The sequence below is a fragment of the Arachis ipaensis genome, chromosome B2, assembly GCF_059453495.1.
Source record: "Arachis ipaensis isolate K30076 ecotype BB chromosome B2, ASM5945349v1, whole genome shotgun sequence".
NCBI lineage: Eukaryota > Viridiplantae > Streptophyta > Magnoliopsida > Fabales > Fabaceae > Arachis > Arachis ipaensis.
Window position 1 is genome coordinate 92,469,019 of NC_142437.1, and position 6,744 is coordinate 92,475,762.

The 6,744-nt window shown below is 34.4% G+C and overlaps 1 non-coding gene across 1 annotated transcript; it reads right to left on the bottom strand.

Moving 5' to 3' along the window:
• Positions 1-6,184: 6,184 nt before the first annotated feature.
• Positions 6,185-6,292, bottom strand: LOC148574853 (small nucleolar RNA R71). The gene has a single exon (XR_015905749.1). It is a non-coding gene; the product is annotated as a small nucleolar RNA R71 (small nucleolar RNA).
• Between the last annotated feature and the right edge of the window lie 452 nt (positions 6,293-6,744).

The window sequence follows — 6,744 nt, forward strand, 5'->3', positions numbered from 1 at the left end:
TTTTTAGAATTTGTCAACTATTGTTGAATTGTGTCAAAAATTGACAGAGACAGAAAAATCAAATGTTTATACTTTAATTGATATATTAATTTATTTTATTTTGACTCTTCTTGTGACAATAACAACAACTGAACGAACTTTTTCAGCTACGAAGATTATTAAAACAAAGCTTTGAAACAAGATGAAAGATAAATTTTTAGTAGAGTATAGTATATATTGAAAAGAAAATTGCTTCAAAATTCACTTTAGAGATGATAATTGATGATTTTAGTTTCATGAAGCATCATCGATCAAGTTTAAAAATACCAAAATCTAAAAGTATATAGTTGAATATTGAATTTTATATAATATAATTATTCCTTTGATATATATGCTATAAATTTGATTTTGTTAATTTTTTATTATATTATATTTTAATTTATTTTGTATTTAATTTGGCCCTCCTCTTATGAAATTTTTTGTTCCACAATTGTAGACGACCTGTATTAGTATTCAATGGGTTCATCCAATTTAGGTGATGTACATCACTGATGACCAAGTTTGCAAAGGATGTTCTCAATCTACTGTCAAGCTCAATCACAAGTGTAGGTTGTTGAGCTATATGTGGAATTCAAACAATTACCTAATACCGTCGAAGAACCTGAGTCAGATTTCGATTGGGGAGGTTATAATAGTGAAAGCGAAGAGGAATATAAAGGCAACTATGAAGTCGTTGATCCCAATGCACATGAGGATCAAGAGGACTGCATCATCGAGTTAGATGTAGAGGATGTGGCAAATACACTAGCAAATGAGCATCTATTTGGAGAGCCATCTTTCATGCGCACTTTGGATATCGAGGCTATGAATGCACCAAAGTTTCCAGAGTATGCCAATACAGGTTTGTAGTTGTAAGCACCATATTTTAATCAGTAAGTTAAATATTTAATTTGTAGATTAAGATCTTGCACTGTGTAAATATATTTTGCGGTGTTATTGTAAATCCACCTGTTGTCGTAGATGGTGAGTTTGTCATCGAAATGGAATTTCATTCGAGAGAGGTCGTGATAAAGCTAGTAAAATATTATACCCTTCACAGAGGTGTTGATTACCAGGTTTATGAGTCTGAGTCAATGACATTTTACACAAAATGTGTGCAATATAGGGCCAGCTGTGATTGACTTATCAGGGTTAGCATGATGCAGAGAAAGTATTATTGAAAGATTAGACGAAGCAATGATAGCCACACCTATACCAGAGTTACTATTTCTTAGGATCATTCGAAGTTGGACTCAGACACAATTGCAGAAGCAATTAAGCCATTAGTAGAGATCGACTCATCTATAAAGCTATGATATGTGATTTCAAATGTCCAATTGAAGTTCAACTATATGATTAGCTACCGTAAAGCATGATTGACTAAGCCGAAGGTAATGGAAAAAATTTTGGTGGCTTGAAATCCTCTCTTATGAAGCATTGCCCACATAGTTTGAAGTAATGGTTAAAAAAGAACTATCAGCAGTTGTCAAGTATGAAATGTTCCCTTGCTACCATGGGGATGATTTGGCTCAGGATGTCAGGGTTCTAAATAAAATATTTTCTAGTTTTTATGCTTGCATCAGAGAATTTTTAGACATTGAAAGCCGATTGTATTGGAAGATGACACACACTTGTATGAAAAATATAAAGGAGCACTGTTGGTTGCAGTTTCACAGGATGGCAACAATAATATTGTGCATATTGCCTTTGCCCTTGTCGAGGGTGAGACGTCAGATGCATGGTTCTTTTTCCTCCGTCATTTGTGGATACATGTGGTAACGAAAGATTGAGTGGACTCTATTAGAACACTTGTTTCTCGTTTAATGGAGCATGGTAGCCTCCGAGAGCCATGCATATATTTTGCATTAGGCACATAGCATTTAACTTCTTGAGCAAGTTAACAGAGTGTGCTATATAATATTATATTCATTATGTGAACATGTTTCCAAATTATGTAATTAATGTGTGCTTTCATTGTATCTTTTTTTCTAGTGGTTGGGTGGTCGGGGCAAGGGTTACACTTGATACTTGGATCGACTTCCCTGATTTTTGAGCGGATAATTTATACGCTTTTTGGCATTGTTTTTAGTATATTTTTAGTAGGATCTAGTTACTTTTAGGGATGTTTTTATTAGTTTTTATGTTAAATTCACATTTCTGGACTTTACTATGAGTTTGTGTGTTTTTCTGTGATTTCAGGTATTTTCTGGCTGAAATTGAGGGACTTGAGCAAAAATCAGATTCAGAGGTTGAAGAAGGACTGCTGATGCTGTTGGATTCTGACCTCCCTGCACTCAAAGTGGATTTTTTGGAGATACAGAACTCAAAATGGCGCGCTTCTAATTGCGTTGGAAAGTAGACATCCAGGGCTTTCCAGCAATATATAATAGTTTATACTTTGGTCGAGTTTAGATGACGCAAAAGGGCGTTGAACGCCAGTTCTACGCTGCAGTCTGGAGTTAAACGCCAGAAACACGTCACGAACCAGAGTTGAATGCCAAAAATACGTTACAACTTGGCGTTCAACTCCAAAAGAAGCCTCTGCACGTGTAAACTTCAAGCTCAGCCCAAGCACACACCAAGTGGGCCCCGAAAGTGGATTTATGCATCAATTACTTACTTCTGTAAACCCTAGTAGCTAGTTTAGTATAAATAGGACTTTTTATTATTGTATTTACATCTTATGATTTTTAGTTCAATCTTTGGATCATATTGATCATGTTTGGGGGCTGGCCATTCGGCCATGCCTGGACCTTCATCACTTATGTATTTTCAAACGGTAGAGTTTCTACACTCCATAGATTAAGGTGTGGAGCTCTGCTGTTCCTCATGATTTAATGCAAAGTACTACTGTTTTTCTATTCAATTCAACTTATTCCACTTCTAAGATATCCATTCATTCCCAAGAACATGATGAATGTGATGATTATGTGACGCTCATCATCATTCTCACTTATGAACGCGTGCCTGACAAACACTTCCGTTTTACATGCAAACAAGCTAGAATGAATATCTCTTAGATATCTAATCAGGGGACCGAGTCCGAGTTATTAGTATCTTCGTGGTATAAGTTAGAACCCATGGATGGCCATTCCTGAGATCCAAAAAGTCTAAACCTTGTCTGTGGTATTCTGAGTAGGATCTGGGAAGGGATGGCTGTGACGAACTTCAAACTCGCGAGTGCTGGGCGTAGTGACAGACGCAAAAGGAGGGTGAATCCTATTCCAGTATGATCGAGAACCTCCAGATGATTAGCCATGCCATGACAGAGCATTTGGACCATTTTCACAGAGAGGATGGGATATAGCCATTGACAACGGTGATGCCCTTACAGAAAGCTTGCCATGGAAAGGAGTAAGACTGATTGGATGAAGACAGCGGGAAAGCAGAGATTCAGAGGAACGAAAGCATCTCTATACGCTTATCTGAAATTCTCACCAATGATATACATAAGTATTTTTATCTTTATTTTATGTTTATTTATTATTATTATTCGAAAATACTATAACCATTTGATATCCGCCTGAATGAGATTTACAAGATGACCATAGCTTGCTTCATACCAAGAATCTCCGTGGGATCGACCCTTACTCACGTAAGGTTTTATTACTTGGACGACCCAGTGCACTTGCTGGTTAGTTGTGCGAAGTTGTGAAGTTATGTTTGGACCATGGTATTGTGCACCAGTTTGTTGGCGCCATTGCCAGGGAGAGAACGAACAACAAATTTTACAACCTGAGTAACAATTTCGCATACCAAGTTTTTGGCACCGTTGCTAGGGATTGTTCGGGTTTGGACAACTGACGGTTCATCTTGTTGCTCAGATTAGGTAATTTTTTTTTTTTTATTTTTTAAAAAAAAATTTTCAAAAATCTTTCAAAAATTTCTCATCTGTTTTCGAAAATTATTCTAAATTTTTAAGAATGAATTCTAGTGTTTCATGAAGCATGTTGAAGCCTGGCTGGCTGTAAAGCCATGTCTAATTCTTTTGGACTGTGGCTTCCAACCATTAGCATAGAGGCAAGTTAATTGGAATATCAGCTGTTGCATGCCTGATTTATATCCTAAAGCTGGCTGGCTATTAAGCCATGCCCAACCCTTGGATTGGAGCTTTAGGCCAACATTGAAAGATTCCTAGAATTCTTATTAAAAATTTTTGAATTTCTTATTTCCTTTTTCCTATATGTTTTTCGAAAAAATAAAATAAAATACAAAAAAAAAAATTTAATAAAATCATAAAAATAAAAAATATTCTTGTGTTTCTTGTTTGAGTCTTGAGTCAAATTTTTAAGTTTGGTGTCAATTGCATTTTTTCTAAAAATTTATGTATTTTTTGAAAATTCATGCATTCATAGTGTTCTTCATGATCTTCAAGTTGTTCTTGGCCAGTCTTCTTGTTTGATCTTCATATTTTTTTGTTTTGTGTCTTTTCTTGTTTTTCATATGTATTTTTCGTTTGTTAGAGTCCAAGCATTAAAGATTTCTAAGTTTGGTGTCTTGCATGTTTTCTTTGCATATAAAAATTTTCAAAAATATATTCTTGATGTTCATCATGATCTTCAAAGTGTTCTTGGTGTTCATCTTGACATTCATAGCATTCTTGCATGCATTCATTGTTTTAATCCAAAATTTTTATGCATTGAGTCTTTCTCATGTTTTTCTCTTTCTTCATTAAAAATTTAAAAATCAAAAAAATATCTTTCCTTTTTTCTCTCATAAATTTCGAAAATTTGGATTGACTTTTTCAAAATTTTTAAAATTCAATTGTTTCTTATGAGTCAAATCAAATTTTCAATTTAAAAATCTTATCTTTTTCAAAAATCAAATCTTTCTCATTTTTCTTATTTATTTTCGAAAATTTTAAAAATATTTTTCAAAAATCTTTTTCTCAATTTTATCTCATAATTTTCGAAAATATCATCAAAAATTAATGTTTTGATTCAAAAATTTCAAGTTTGTTACTTACTTGTTAAGAAAGATTCAAACTTTAAGTTCTAGAATCATATCTTGTGATTTCTTGTGAATCAAGTCATTAATTATGATTTTAAAAAAATCAAATCTTTTTCAAAACTAATTTCAATCATATCTTTTCAAAAATATCTTTTTATCTTATCTTTTTCAAAATCATATCTTTTTAATCATAACTTTTCATATCATATCTTTTTCAAATATCTTTTCTAACTTCTTATCTTATCTTTTAAAAATTGATTTTCAAAATTTGTTTCAACTAACTAATTGATTTTTTGTTTGTTTCTTATCTTTTTCAAAACCACCTAACTAATTTTCCCTCTCTAATTTCCGAAAATTATCTTCCTCCTTTTTCAAAATTCTTTTAATTAACTAATTGTTTCAATTTTTTATTTTAATTTTATTCCCCCTTTAATTTTCGAAAATCACTAACTCTTTTTCAAAAATTATTTTCGAAAACTTCTCTCTCTCATCTTCTTCTATTTATTTATTTATTTACTAACGCTTCTCTTCATCTCAAATCACTGCTCCTATTCTCACCCTTCTATTTGGATTCTCCTTGCTTTTCTCTTCTACTATTCTTTTCTTCTTCTACTAACAACAAGGGAACCTCTATACTGTGGTAAAGAGGATCCCTGGTATCTTTAGTCCTCTTCTTTTTTACATGAGAAGGAGCAAGGACAAGAACATTCTTGTTGAAGCAGATCCTGAACCTGAAAGGACTCTGAAAAGAAAACTAAGAGAAGCTAAAATACAACAATCCAGAGACAACCTTACAGGAATTTTCGAACAAGAAGAGGAGATGGCAGCCGAAAATAATAATAATGCAAGGAGGATGCTTGGTGACTTTACTGTACCTAATTCCAATTTACATGGAAGAAGCATCTCCATTCCTGCCATTGGAGCAAACAATTTTGAGCTGAAACCTCAATTAGTTTCTCTGATGCAGCAGAACTGCAAGTTTCATGGACTTCCATCTGAAGATCCCTTTCAGTTCTTAACTGAATTCTTGCAGATATGTGATACTGTTAAGACTAATGGAGTAGATCCTGAAGTCTACAGGCTCATGCTTTTCCCTTTTGCTGTAAGAAACAGAGCTAGAACATGGTTGGACTCACAACCTAAAGATAGCCTGAATTCTTGGGATAAGCTGGTCAAGGCTTTCTTAGCCAAGTTTTTTCCTCCTCAAAAGCTTAGTAAGCTTAGAGTGGATGTCCAAACCTTCAGACAGAAGGAAGGTGAATCCCTCTATGAAGCTTGGGAGAGATACAAGCAACTGACCAAAAAGTGTCCTTCTGACATGCTTTCAGAATGGACCATCCTGGATATATTCTATGATGGTCTGTCTGAATTAGCTAAGATGTCATTGGATACTTCTGCAGGTGGATCCATTCACCTAAAGAAAATGCCTACAGAAGCTCAAGAACTCATTGACATGGTTGCTAACAACCAGTTTATGTACACTTCTGAGAGAAATCCTGTGAGTAATGGGACGCCTCAGAAGAAGAGAGTTCTTGAAATTGATACTCTGAATGCCATATTGGCTCAGAACAAAATATTGACTCAGCAAGTCAATATGATTTCTCAGAGTCTGAATGGAATGCAAGCTGCATCCAACAGTACTCAAGAGGCATCTTCTGAAGAAGAAGCTTATGATCCTGAGAACCCTGCAATAGCAGAGGTGAATTACATGGGTGAACCATATGGAAACACCTATAATCCCTCATGGAGAAGTCACCCAAATCTCTCATGGAAGGA